This window comes from Triticum aestivum, chromosome 4B (genome assembly GCF_018294505.1).
Source record: "Triticum aestivum cultivar Chinese Spring chromosome 4B, IWGSC CS RefSeq v2.1, whole genome shotgun sequence".
NCBI classification, from domain to species: Eukaryota; Viridiplantae; Streptophyta; class Magnoliopsida; order Poales; family Poaceae; genus Triticum; species Triticum aestivum.
This window is the reverse complement of record NC_057804.1, coordinates 457,174,666-457,190,507: the sequence shown is the minus strand read 5'-3', so window position 1 is coordinate 457,190,507 and position 15,842 is coordinate 457,174,666.

Genomic DNA, 15,842 nt, shown 5'->3' with positions numbered 1-15,842 from the left:
GTGTCGCTGCCCGCAAGCTCAATCCCACCTCCCACTTGTGATTGAACTGCAATGCATGGAGTGGTAGAATCGCCTGTTTGGATTGCAACCTCGTGTCGCATGCCCCTGCTTGCTGCCACCAACAGATGAATAGTGTGATCAGTTGGTTTGCTACTGCTCTTCTTCTACTACTTCTTCTGATTCAAAGAAGTTCATCTTTGCACCAGATAAAAGTTCAGTTTGCTGGTCCTGCTTGTTCCCTCTCGTGTTTGTGTATTTCTTCCTTTGTTGAATTACATATACACTAGAGCGGCACAAAGCCTCCTGATATTAGTGAACCATGTGCATGCATGGTGTCGCTATAGTATGCACCGACTCTACAAATAAGTTATCAGCTCCAGCCAGCCACTGTGAACTCCTTCAATTCGACATCATCTCACTGGTACAACGAGGTGCTATACAAACGGTTTTTACCCCTTTCCGCAATGGCATTTTGAACGGTCGCCAAGTGAGTGACTACGATAAGGGGGTCCTTCCCACACGACCCAAAAACTGCCGGGGAAAGGGAGCCATGATGCATACAGTTGTCCCTATAAAACTGTTTTTGATATCTCAAATATCCAAAATGGTCCATCCTTGCTACTTGTTTGTGCTCGCATTGCCATTGCAATCGGTATTTTGTGGTGCTATGTTTACGATGCACGACCCATCACAAACAGTTCACGATTATAGAACGTGTACAATAAGCAGACAATCACACACATTTACTTTTCCTCGACTCTATGCGATTCGACGTAAGAGCGCATATAGTTGTCCCTATAAAACTGTATGCGAAGCTTGAATACATCCCACATGATTCATCCGTCATACTCACGTTGGATGAAGACCTATCGCACGCGTTCTTCTATGACCAAACATTTGTGTTGCGCACAACATCATAAATAGTCCATAATAGCCAAGCATGTGTGATAAGGTGACTTTCGCAAACATTTAATAAGAAAGAACTATGTGCGACGTTGTTGCTAATCGCACACGTCTTTTCTTGGCTTATCGTGTGTGCAGTAGAGATTGATCGCATGCATAGTGGATCTGAGAAACATGTCTGATCTCCACGCCTATCACAGACGTTTCACTTTCCCAAACCATGTGTAGTGTAATCCCTAATTAATCCCTAATTTAATCCCTGCATTTAAAAATCATGGATTTTGAATTTGAAAGTAGGCAGTCACTTATTTCATATCGAACCATGTTTATTACAAATATAGGTTCAACCACAAATGCATAATCCGATGCACAGGTACATACACTGAAGAACTACAAAAGCACCAAGTAAAGAATGATGAACCATAGTTGTACTAAAGACTGTAAAGAGAGAGGTGAAAGACATTCTGGTTGCTGGAGAAGGTGAAGCGGAATGCCCATATTGTGCCCTCCTCCATGCGTAATGCGTGCACGACTCTAGGCCAACCATCACCCCTTGTGATGGTTGCCCATCCATCCTTCACTATGTTCATTAGGACTTCTCGATGGTCATTGTAGTCTGGATGAAATACTTTAACCTTCATTCCATGTCCACCAATCATGTACTTTGCGAGGTAATCTTGAGTAAACTGCTTCAGGAACCACTACGAACGAAAAAGATTCAGATAGTGTTGTCTAACAACTCATTATGGGCAGTAAAAAGAGAAGGCTGCAGAGTTTGTAGTTACCATCCTACAACTCACTGTTATGTTGGATAGAGCGTAAACAAATAATTTGCTTCCCACTGTTCATATCCTTTTGCTAATAATCCTTATCAGTTTCCTCACTTGATGCTTGTTCTTGAATATCTCATTGCCACATACTCAAAAAGGGTCGATGCATGGATCCTTGCCTAGGGCATATGTACCTACAAGCAACAAGTTAATATTAGAAGCTAACAAGTGTCCAGGCCTGGATCTATATGCACTACATTATGGAACGACGGGGGGAGTACAAGCCGAGGGATGAAACTAACCTTGACGGAAAATGGTGGCCACTCCTGTTGTTGTCCTGCATAAGTAGTGGAGAGGCATGATAAGTGCAGCAACCTTAACGTCAAACAAATATAGCAAAGGTAAACAACATCATCTCCAAATGATAGCTTGAATGTGTTGGTTTCAGCATGCTGTTAAAGCAGATATAAAATGGAAGGGAATGTTACCTACAACAGGCTTAACAACCACAAATATTGCAATTCAAACTGGTATTTTTGAAAATGAATAGAACGTAGGTCATGCTTAAACCTCACACAGGATAAATGTGTAAAACTGAAAAAAGGGCATGTGTTAACTACACCAGGCATAACTAGAACCAAATATAGCCGTTCAAACCGGTATTGATGCAATCAAGTGGCACATTTCCGACTTGCACATAATGAACATCACATTGTGAATGACTGAAATAAACAAGGCATAAATGATTAGTATAACAACCAAATGTAGCCACTCAAAATTGGACAGTCTCACTGCAACCAACCTAACAAGCAAATACAGATAAATAGAGCATATGCTTGAAAACTAGACAAATGCTCACTGCAACCAACCTAACAAGCAAATATAGATAAACAAGGCATCTACTTGAAAACTGGACAAATGCTCACTGCAACCAACCTAACAACCAAATACAGATAAACAAGGCATCTGCTTGATAACTGGAAAAATGATCACTGCAACCAACCTAACAACCAAATACAAATAAACAAGGCATCTGCTCGGTAACTGGACAAATGCTCACTTTAACCAACCTAACAACCAAATAAACATAAACAAGGCATTTACTCACTATAAACAACCAAATATAGCCATTCGTGAAACCAAAGTGGAAAATTCATACTTAAACATCACATAACCCTATTGAACATTACATTTTTGCATAACTGAAATAATTAAACATGGTGCAATTAAAACACCACATGGAAAAAGCTACTACAACAAAGGGTATAGGTTGGCAAGCTAGAAAAGGTGAGATTTGCTGATATGATTTTGCCTCACATGTCATGGACGAGATCCTTCCATTTGGAAGAGCACAGACCCATGGTGCACTCTCTGATGTCACAGATGGGCTGTTTCACCTTGTAAGAACCTTTGTGGGTGCCCTCCTCGTGGTCATGGTCGATGAGATATGACTTGGCAATTGAGGATCCCAAGCCACTGCTGTAGAACATGTCCTTCAAAAATGACAAAATGAGCTCGATGGCGTACAAGGATCACAAATCCTTGGCCGCATGGCGGAGGAGATCAGCGGCAGGGCCGTCGAAGAGATCGACGGCGATTAAACCTGAGGGGTTGGGGATGGACCACTGTAAGTGCATCTAGTGCCACCCCTAGTTGGTTTTGGAGTATTGATGACAAACTTGGTTGAGGGACTAATGTGTTTGTGAGAATTGCAGGATAACACATGTAGTAGTCCCATATTGATTCGGTTTGCCTACTAGAGATGACCCCTAAATATGTGTGAAGACAATGAAGACAATGGTGGTCTGTGAAGATATTCACATTGAAGACTATGACATGAGAAGACATCGCATGAAGACTAAGGAGTGCGAAGACATAGTTGTTCCGTAGTTTCCTTTTCTTCTTTGTTGAGTCATAGGAACTACCATACTGTTAAGTGGGGTCCAAGTGAACAAAGTTAGAGTGACTGAAGTGCTGCTCAACCAAATCCTATGTCTTCGAGCGAAGACAATGAGAGCAAATCTTATCCAGAGCTAGATGGGTCAGCTTTACTTGTAGCCCAAGTCAAGCTGTCGCGTGTGTTTGAAATCTGACCGGTGGACATGTGTCAGTTCCTTAGTGACCCAGGGTCATTTTGGACAAATCAGGTCGGGTTGCCTCCTGGCTATAAATAGCCCACCCCCTACACCATAAATTGGTGGCTTCTCAGAGTTAGTGCATGGCTTTTATCGTTTGAGAGCAACCCACCTCGAAGCCTTTGAGAGAGTAATCCTTGCGAGGACAAAGACCAAAACACCCAGAGCTAAAGAGTGTTAGGCATCACTGAAGTCTTTTTGTCCACGTGATCTGAAGACTTATTACACTTGAGGACTGTGAATCCTCCAGGCGGTTAGGCGTCATGTTCTAAGCATCCAAGAGTCATTGTGGATTGCCAGCGAACGAAGTCTGCGAAGGTTTGGAAGTCTCCCTTGAAGACTTACCAGAGTGATTGGGCGAGGACTAAGTGTTCTTAGATCAAGGGGAATAAGGTGAAGACACTGTCTTCTGAGTTGAATCTCAGCCTCCCTAACCAGATGTATAGTTGTCACAGCAACTGGAACTGGTCCAACAAATCCTTGTCCTCTCCGAGCAACTAGTTCCATCTTTCACCTCTCTTTACTTACAGTTTGTCTTCATGAAGTCATTGCCCATTTATCTGATCTGATTGAGTTCACTGAGTGAAGACTGTTTATTGTTTGGCTTCAGACGTCTTCCATCCTGATCCTTACTACCTAGCTGCCGATAGTCTTCATGCTTTCACTTCATTGCTTACTTGACTATGGCTTGTCTAGAGTAGTCTACCTTCCGCTGCATATCAATAGGTTCATTTCTATTGTTTTTCTTCAAAGCACTCATGTTTTAAAGACTTTCAGAAAAATCGCCTATTCACCCCCCCTCTAGTCGAATACTAGCACTTTCAATTGGTATCAGAGCAAGGTGCTCCCTTGTTCTGTGTGATTCGGTTTAACCACCTGGAGTTTAGCTATGTTGATTGCAGGGATAATCAAGGTCTCCGTTGCGTGCCCTGTCTTCGATGGCAATTATTACCCCTACTGGAAGAATAAGATGCATATACATCTTTGCTACCTCTTGAGCATGCGTTGTTTTTCCCTTGAAGAGGAAAGGGTGATGCAGCAAAGTAGCGTAAGTATTTCCCTTAGTTTTTGAGAACCAAGGTATCAATCTAGTAGGAGGCTCCTCAAAAGTCCCTCGTACCTACACAAACAAACAAGAACCTCGCAACCAACACGATAAAGGGGTTGTCAATCCCTTCACGGTAACTTGCAAAAGTGAGATCTGATAGAGATAATAAGATAAGATAAATATTTGTGGTATTTTTATGATATAGATTGGAAAGTAAAAGAAGCAAATAAAAGTAGATTGAAAACTTATATATGATAAAAGATAGAACCGGGGGCCATAGGTTTCACTAGTGGCTTATCTCAAGATAGCATAAGTATTACGGTGGGTGAACAAACTATTGTCAAGCAATTGATAGAAAAGTGCATAGTTATGAGATTATCTAGGCATGATCATGTATATAGGCATCACGTCCGCAACAAGTAGATCAAAAGGATTCTGCATCTACTACTATTACTCCACACGTCAACCGACTCCTGCCTGCATCTAGAGTATTAAGTTCATGAAGAACAGAGTAACGCGTTAAGAAAGATGACATGATGTAGAGGGATAAACTCATGCAATATGATATAAACCCCATCTTTTTATCCTCGATGGCAACAATACAATACATGCCCTGCTGCCCCTGTTGTCACTGGGAAAGGACACCGCAAGATTGAACCCAAAGCTAAGCACTTATCCTATTGCAAGAAAGATCAATCTAGTAGGCCAAACCAAACTGATAATTCGAAGAGACTTGCAAAAATAACCAATCACACATAAAAGAATTCAGAGAAGATTCAATTATTTCTCATACATAAACTTGATCATAAACCCACAATTCATTGGATCTCGACAAACACACCGCAAAAAGAGTTACATCGAATAGATCTCCAAGAAGATCGAGGAGAACATTGTATTGAGATTCAAAGAGAGAGAAGAAGCCATCTAGCTAATAACTATGGACCCGAAGGTCTGTGGTAAACTACTCACAACTCATCGGAGAGGCCTTGGAGATGATGTAGAGGCCCTCCATGGTAGATTCCCCCTCCTGTGGAGCGCTGGCAAAGGCTCCAAGATGGGATCTCGCGGATACAGAAGGTTGCGGCGGTGGAAATAGTTTTTCGTGGTGCTCCTGGATGTTTTCGGGGTACGTGGATATATATAGGAGGAAGAAGTACGTCGGTGGAGCCATGAGGGGCCCACGAGACAGGGGGGCGTGCCCACCCCCTTAGGGCGCACCGACCACCCTCATGGCCGCCTCGGCTACTTCTTGACGTCCACTCCAAGTCTCCTGGATTGCGTTTGTTCCAAAAAGATCACTCCCGAAGGTTTCATTCCATTTGGACTCCATTTAATATTCCTTTTCTTCGGTATACTGAAATAGGCAAAAAAAACAATTCGGGCTGGGCCTCCGGTTAGTAGGTTAGTCCCAAAAATGATATAAAAGTGTAAAGTAAAGCCCATAAACATCCAAAACAGGTAATATAATAGCATGGAACAATCAAAAATTATAGATACGTTGGAGATGTATTAAGCATCCCCAAGCTTAATTCCTGCTCGTCCTCGAGTAGGTAAATGATAGAAACAGAATTTTTGATGTCGAATGCTACCTAGCATATTTCTCAATGTAATTTCCTTTATTGTGGCATGAATGTTCAGATCAAATGATTCAAAACAAAAGTTTATATTGACATAAAAGTAATAATACTTCAAGCGTACTAACACGGCAATCATGTCTTCTCAAAATAACATGGCTAAAGAAAGTTCATCCCTACAAAATCATATAGTTTGGTCATGCTCCATTTTTGTCACACAAGAATGCTCTTATCTTGCACAACCCCGATGACAAGCCAAGCAATTGTTTGATACTTTAGTAATCTCAAACTTTTTTCAACTTTCACGCAATACATGAGCGTGAGCCATGGATATAGCACTATGGGTGGAATAGAATATGATGATGGGGATTGTGTGGAGAAGACAAAAAAAGTCTCACATTGACGCGGCTAATCAATGGGCTAGGGAGATGCCCATCAATTGATGTCAATGGAAGGAGTAGGGATTGACATGCAACAGATGCACTAGAGCTATAAATGTATGAAAGCTCAACAAAAGAAACTAAGTGGGTGTGCACCCAACTTTCTTGCTCATGAAGACCTAGGGCATTTGAGGAAGCCCATCGTAGGAATATACAAGCCAAGTTCTATAATGAAAAATTCCCACTAGTATATGAAAGTGACATCATAAGAGACTCTCTACGTAAAGAACATGGTTCTACTTTGAAGCACAAGTGTGGAAAAGGATAGTAACATTGTCCCCCTTTTTTATTTTCTTTTTTTGGGGCCTTTTTTGCCTTTCCTTTTTTGGGCCTTTTTTGGCCTTTCTTTCTTTATAAGGGACAATGCTCTAATAATGATGATCATCACACTTCTATTTATTTACAACTCATGAGTTGCAACTCAAAACTAGAACAAGATATAACTCTATATGAATGCCTCTAGCGGTGTACCGGGATGGGCAATGAATCAAGAGTGACATGTATGAAAAATTATGTAAGGTGGCTTTGCCACAAATACGATGTCAACTACATGATCATGCAAGGCAATATGACAATGATGATGTGTGTCATGATAAATGGAACGGTGGAAAGTTGCATGGCAATATATCTCGGAATGGCTATGGAAATGCCATAATAGGTAGGTATGGTGGCTGTTTTGAGGAAGATATAAGGAGGTTTATGTGTGATAGAGTGTATCGTATCACGGGGTTTGGATGCACCGGCGAAGTTTGCACCAACTCTCAAGGTGAGAAAGGGCAATGCACGGTACCGAAGAGGCTAGCAATGATGGAAGGGTAAGAGTGCGTATAATCCATGGACTCAACATTAGCCATAAGAACTCACATACTTATTGCAAAAATCTACAAGTCGTCAAAAACCAAGCACTACACGCATGCTCCTAGGGGTATAGATTGGTAGGAAAAGACCATCGCTCGTCCCCGACCGCCACTCATAAGGATGACAATCTAAGAACACCTCATGTTTCAAATTTGTTACACAACGGTTACCATACGTGCATGTTACGGGACTTGCAAGCTCCAACACAAGTATTTCTCAAATTCATAATTACCCAACTAGCATGACTCTAATATCACCACCTCCATATCTCAAAACAATTATCAAGCATCAAATTGATCATAGCATCCAATTCACTTCCTATGATAGTTTTTATTATACCCAACTTGGATGCTCATCATTCTAGGACCAATTTTATAACCAGAGCAAATAACATGCTGTTCTAAAAGACTCTCAAAATAATATAAGTGAAGCATGAGAGATCAACAATTTCTACAAAATCAAGCCACCGCCGTGCTCTAAAAGATATAAGTGAAGCAATAGAGCAAAAACTATCTAGCTCAAAAGATATAACTGAAGCACATAGAGTATTCTAATAAATTCAAAATAAAGTATTTCTCTCCCAAAAGGTGTGTACAGAAAGGATGATTGTGGTAAACTAAAAATCAAAGACTCAGATCATACAAGACGCACCAAGCAAAACACATATCATGTGGCGAATAAAAATATAGCTCCAAGTAAAGTTACCGATAGACGAAGACGAAAGAGGGGATGCCTTCCGGGGCATCCTCAAGCTTAGGCTTTTGGTTGTCCTTGAATATCTTGGGGTTCCATGGGCATCCCCAAGCTTAGGCTCTTGCCACTCCTTATTCCATAGTCCATCAAATCTTTATCCAAAACTTGAAAACTTCACAACACAAAACTCAACAGGAAATCTCATAAGCTCCGTTAGTGCAAGAAAGAAAAAACACCACATAAGGTATTGTAATGAGATCATTCTTTATTTATATTGGTGTTAAACCTACTTTATTCCAACTTCGCTATGGTTCATACCCCCCGATACTAGCCATAGATGCATCAAAATAAGCAAACAACACACGAAAAACGGAATCTGTCAAAAACAGAACAGTCTGTAGAAATCTGTAACTTTAGAATACTTACGGAACTCTAAAAATCCTACCAAAATAGTACGTCCTAGTAAATTTGTCTATTGATCTACAGAAAAAAGAATCAACGCAAAAACATATTTATGATTTATTGATTTTTTCTCGTGAGCGCAAAGTTTCCGTTTTTCAGCAGAATCAAATTAACTATCACCGTAGGTTATCCTATAGGTTTCACTTGGCACAAACACCAATTAAAACATAAAACCACATCTAAACAGAGGCTATATGAAATATTTATTACTAAACAGAAGTAAAAAGCAAGGAACAAAAATAAAATTGGGTTGCCTCCCAACAAGCGCTATCGTTTAATGCCCCTAGCTAGGCATAAAAGCGAGAATATATCTAAGTATTGCCATCTTTAGCATTTGGAAAGAAAAGAGAAAAATTCTTATCTATAGCATTTATCCTTCTATTTTGGGAAAGCACATGACCATTAATGGAGGAATAAAGGTTAAGCATGTTACAGAAATTTGCATCTATGCTAGCCTTCATTTCTTTGATAATTTCATTTTGATAAAAGCATAAGAGAGTGGTGGATTCACCCTTATCATTCATGGGGTGCCCAAATATAGTTTTCATTTTTTCATAAGTATCTATAGCATCCCCTTCAAGAAAACCTCCTTCAAAAATAGAATCTAGAACTTGCTTGAAAGAAGCGGGTATGCCAACATAAAAGCCTTTTAAGTATATCTCAATTTGATATTGTGGCACATAGCTAGCCTGAATCCTTAATAACCTATCCCAAGCATATTTTAAAGACTCATCAAGTAAATAATGAAAAATTCTGGAGTCATCTTCATCAAAATTATTTAAACTTGTCGTGGAATTAACACGTCAGATGTCCTTAGTGTGAGGACTTAGTCGTGAGGCCAACGCATCTATGCGGTAGCTTGAAGGGGTTGGTCGAAATCGAGAGACGCGAGGCAATCAACACACAAGACGGGGATTTAGACAGCTTCGGGCCCCGGGAAACATCATCCGGTAATAACCCTACATGTTGTTTGTGGCTAGGTCTCATTATGATCATGAGGGAATCGCCGTAAGCCGGCTCTCCTCCTTGTGTCTAGCCCTAGATATTGTTTCTTGTTGCTTGTCCCTCCTTGGGGAGCCCTGCCCCTCTTTATATAAGTTAGAGGGGCGGGTTACATGTGGAGTCCTAATAGGACTAGGACTAGCCTATCTTCTACTACAAGCCGGATACAAGTCCGGGTCTTGATTCCTTGTAAGGGAAATATTCCTTACACCTTTCTTCTTAAGTCGGCCCACCATCACATGAACCGGCCTACTGGGCCTTGGGCCTTGTCGTCCGTATGACCCGCCCGCCGGGTCTCCAGTGAGTCACAATGTCCAGGCGGGTTATATGTAAACCGCCATGTCCAGGCAGATCGCCAGTGAGTCGCCTAGCTCCAGCCGGGTCTTCTGGTGAATCGCCAAGTCCGTCTGGGTCATAACTCCGGCCGGGTCATACCGCGGGGTATATCCCCAACATTAGCCCCCAGTTTGATTTGGATTTATCCATGTTAAACTGATCCTGCAAAATAAACACCAGAACAACTTTGACAGGTTGTGCTCCGGGTTAAAAATTCTTGTAAGCCGGGACCTGATCATCCTTAATTCCTTGCGCTCTGGGTTAAATATTCTCCTGAGACAGGACCTGATTATCCTTAAGTCCAATTGTCATTTCCTTCATCTAGAAAATCCGGGTCAAATGAGCTAGCTTCATACTCAATTTGCTGATGTTGGTTTCTCACAGAAAAATATTGTGAAGAATAATCCACTTGAGTCGGCTTCCAAGGCGTCGGGTTAAATAATTTTGGTCTTCAAATACTCATCTGATATTTAGCCGGCTTGAAGATGTAAAACTTGCCGGTTTATCATTACCAAAAACTGCCTGATTATAAAACAAACGATGCCGGGTCATAATTGTTGTTGACACCGGTTTATGTAATTGATCCTCCTGATTTGCTCAAAACTGATAATTTGAAGATTTTTTCTCCCTTATATCCATATTACCTGTAGCCCCCAAGTCTTGAGCAGAACAAAGTGATGGTTTAAGACTTGCTCCAATAAATGTTGCAACCTTGAAGAAATCCGGTTTATTCATCTCAATCATATAAACTGAATATTCCAGACATGTTGTAGCCCCCAAGTGCTGGGTTGTCATGCTTGCAGCAACCTAGGACTTGTAATTGCTTTATGCTCATGAAAACTTAAACTAGTGTAGCCCCCAAGGGCCGGGTCATTATGCAAATAATGAACAGGGACTTTGTAGATATAACCATGTAAATTTGAACAACAATGTGTAGCCCCCAAGGGCCGTCTTAGTAAGATAATACTAAGCTGGGACTTTGTATATAATTGATAATAACATCATATAATATAGTCTCCACCATGGGGCTTGAACCCACGTCCACAAGGTTAAGAGCTTTGTACTCCACCAACTAAATAGTGGACCATTCAATATAATGGATTAATGCTTGTGTACCTTGAATTTTTGAGAGGAGAAATTGGTAGCCCCCAAGGGCCGGCTCATTACAATGGGATGAGTCGGGTCATAAATAAGTTGATCAAAAAATGACCTTACATTAGCCCGCAAGTGCCATGGTGCATGCTGGCAGTGACATGGGACTTGCATATTTGATATAATCCCAATCTTAATAATATAGCCCCCAAGTGCTGGGTCGTAAGCCTGTAGCGACTCGGGACTATTCCTTCCATTGTAGAATAAATCATATCCATTGATAAAAATAATAGCCGTTGCGCTAAAGCGACTTTGAAAACCTCAACCATAGCACTGGTTATTGATAATCACAATAGAAATCCAGCCATGTTGGCTATTCGAGATTTAAATAATATAATCCTGTATGAAAACCTCAATCATTCAATATCATCATGAAAATCCAGCTAGTTTTGGCTATTAAAGATTTGAATACCTCATCGGTTGACAAGTAAATCCGGAGTTTAAATACTCAGCGGCTCTTGGCCGATGGCGATTTAATACGCCTCCATTGTAAGCCAGAATTTTTATAACCCGGTGGCTTATAGCCTTTGAGAAAAATCCAGAACGGATCATCATTTTGAAGCATCAACTTTGGTAATGAGCTTGAACTTAATCATTTATATGTCATATTTCTGCAAATCCTGCAAAGAGTTTAAACAACATATGCCCTGGCGACTTATCGTCAAAAACCAGGGCGGGTAACCACTCAAATGTAGTCTTATCCTGCCCACAAGTAGATCACAAGAACCCTTGGCGGTTTACCGCAGGGCGGGTCATAATACCTCACATATAACCACTGTGATATTGAATTTGTACTGCCGGTTTACATGACCTGTGTAGTAAGGGTAATAACCCAATCCTTAGAAGCCAATGCTTCCATATAAATGATGGTTGTCATAAGCTGGCGACTTATAGTCAAAAGTCAAGCCGGGTTAATCATAAAACACTTATATACATTTGAGATATAATCCCCAAAAGGTCTCAAGTTAAGTAATTGTGGCTACAATAAACTTTACCAAAGATAGAATAAAACTTTTTGAGGCTTCTGATTCAGATACGATCAGTAAACCGTTCCAAAGGGGTTAAGCTAAGATTCAAATACGATCGTATAGCCCCCAATGGCTTTGGCGATGCCGATCAAGTGGGTATCGACAGCTATGTTCTCTTTGGTTCGAATACGGCCTATGTTTGAACAGGAAGCCCCCAAGTGACCATAAGAGTTGTTTAATGATGCTGGTTCGAATACGACCCACATCAGACCCAAAGGGGTTAAGCTATGATTCAGATATGATCAAGAAGCCCCCTAGTGGGTTTGGCAGTATGCCGATCAAGAGGGTATTGACAGTTATGTTCTCTTTGGTTCAAATACGACCTATGTTTGAACAGGAAGCCCCCAAGTGATCATATAAGTTTTGGCATTGCGCCGATCAAGAGGGTACTGATAGCTATGCTCGATGAGCAAGAAGCCCCCAAGTGATCATAATAAGATAAGCCATAAGGCAGGATACCCAAGTTTGAACTGCGCATCATGGCAGCAAGTTCTTTTGGCAACCTTTAATTTTTTCTGAGAACTCAAACTTGCGAGAGATTAATTCTTTTTTGAACCGGAAATTCTTAAACCGGATATTGAGACCTTAAAGCTTTGTAAGAGACAAATTTACCTTGATCCGGATGTTGAACCGGTTTTGAGGGCTTCAAAGCTTTGCGGGAGAGAGATGTCTCTTGAGCTGTATTTTAAACCAGAATCTTCATTTTGAACCGGAAATTTTTCTGACGGCTTTAAAAATATTCGCCAATAAAGCAGTAGCCTCCAGGGCTGGGTTATCTTCCCTTCACTGACCCAGAGTTCTTGAATTCATTGAACCCGTCTGATTTTGCCGAGCCATACCATTGTAGCCCCCGAGTCTCAAGATGACTCGAAGAGTTGGCTTGAGATTCTCCATATTTGACCATAGCAGGAGGTGTATATCATTGGCGTTGATAACGCGATGTGAATCCACAGAAGGTTGAGGTGACTGCGGCGGGTTATAAATGATCCCATATGAACCGTGTCAGCAACTCGGCCAATGGTTCCTTCCAACTGGTTGTTTGAAGTTAACCAAACCGCAGTGGCGGCGACTTGTGCGCCTGCCCATTGAGCCATCCAGTGTAGACAGCGGCTGATAGTACATGATAAATTGCCTCTAATTTGTTGGAAGAAAACCGGGCTTCCCAAGTAGTGACTTGCTCATACTCAATAAACAACTCATGCAGACAGGTGCGGCCCGATGTGTTGATGTAGACCAGGCCACGAGAGACGGACGGTAAAGATGACCGCAACATCTGAGGCGACACAGACAAATAAATAGGCCGTGGCGTTGTAAGTCGGTGCGGACAGGCAAGTTGTCCTCCTTGTTATAAGCTGGCATGGTCGCGAGAGACGGACAGTAAAGACGACCGTAAGATCAGAGGCGGCATAGACAGATGAACCGGCCGTGGCGTTGTAAGCCGGTGCGTACGGGCAAGTTGTCCTCCTTGTTGTAAGTCGGCGTGGTCGCGAGAGACGGCCACGACGTTGTAAGCCGGTGCGGGAGTCCGTTGAGTAACGAAGACCACCTGTGCCAAAAGATGTTGGCGTGCCTCCATCTCCGCGGTATAATATCACCTTTTGTCACAAATAATTGCCCTGCATAAACAATATTGCAGACCAAGGCAAAGCTAAACTTGTTCTTTGATAAAAACAACATGTGCTAATAAACTTAGATGGATATCACCTATTTTGTTCGGATGATGGATGATCCATTCAACGTGACAGGGGCGGCTCAACGCAGTGGGTGCAGCTCACATATGTCCATTGGACAGCTTGCGTGAGCAGACATGGCTTTGATTTGTTGATATATATGTCGGAGTCAACCTACGATATTTAGAAGACGAAGTGGACGCGTGAGTCGACCACGACATTGTAAGCCATGCGGACAAACGAGTCGGTCGTCCGCGTGGACGGTTGAGTCGGCGCAAGCACGGTCAGATGAACCGACTGCGGGTGTGGTCCCGGTGAGTTGATGTAACCCGGACCACGGGGGCAGCGGCTCATACACATGTCCTTCGAGTAGCAAGGCACAGACGAATGCCAGTGCAAAAAGTTGCTAACACGTGTTGCACCCCCGTGGTATAACACCAGCTTTGTAATAAATAACTTTGTCCTGCAGATGACAACACTGTATGGCAGAGTTGTTGTTTCACAAAAAATTTAACAAGCACTGATAAAAAATAAATTGAAAGGATATCACCTGGTATTTTTATTAACCAAAAAAGATAGCAGATGCTTAGTTGATCTGATGATGTGCATTCCATTCAGTCCTTATTAGTCTGGAACAGCATTAATACTGCTCAAGTTGTTTCATGCATGACTTTTTCTTCTGGCCGGTTTGTCCATACTAGAAATCTTGCATTTATGCTTCTTGTGTGACACTAGTTCAGAAAACAGCTCAAGCAGAGGCATGGCGATGCCGGGTCAGTTCAACACAGCTGAGCTACGACGGGCATGACGGAGGTGGCGCAGGTGAAGCCATAGGAGCCTGCTCCAGGGCGGCTCGCAAACGGGACTGACCGGCAAGGCGGCGACTCGCCGTACAGAGGAAGATGGTGAGTTAAACAGAGGAGTCCGAATCCATTGATAATTTGCTTCCCGGGTCGTGGCTGTTGCCGGGTCGGTCCCAGTTGAACAGATCGGGTCATGGTCTTCGCTTTGGTAATTGAAAAATTGAACCAATACTACCAGTAGTTTCACGTACTAGTACTAATACTAGTTGCTGACTTGATCAAAACAAGGGCTGGCTGGGACTTGATCAAAACAATGATTAAAAATAAACTTTGGATCTTGCTGGATAGATTACTCTCATGGACAGTACTCAAGTACTTTGTGGGTCACAAATAGTAGCAGCGAAGTAGTACTCAGGATTTGACCCTTGCTCACACACGCGCAGGCTGATACGGATTGATCTGACATGGCGGTCGCAGCATAACTCCTCCAACAGGACAAGGCGGAACTCCCCAGGCATGGAGCAGGCAGGCGACCAAGCCGAGGCCACACGGCGACTCAGACGTGGGCTGGGATTTCCATCGGGACTTGATACTTGTGATCCCATGTACTAAAGGGAACCAACAATTTAATATTCCAAATAGTAGGTTTGCTCCTGGTAGTCCAGTAGTATTCGGACCTGATTTTCTTCACAGGTATAATAACAGCCATGCAACTGGAAAGCGCTGGATTGACGGCGTTGCAGCAGAACAGACAGTAGAACGGATCATGGTGCGTAAAACTTGTGATAACCCAGATTTCTTTTTCCTTGCGGTCGGGCTTGGCAACTTATTGGCGCAAATCAACGCAAACCCTAGCTTTTCCGGATCTCAACCTCGTATATGTTGTTCCAAAGCTAATCATAATTTGGCTCATAAACGGTAAATTTTCCGGCTTACTACATGACTGCTCCATGTCGATCCGATCAAGT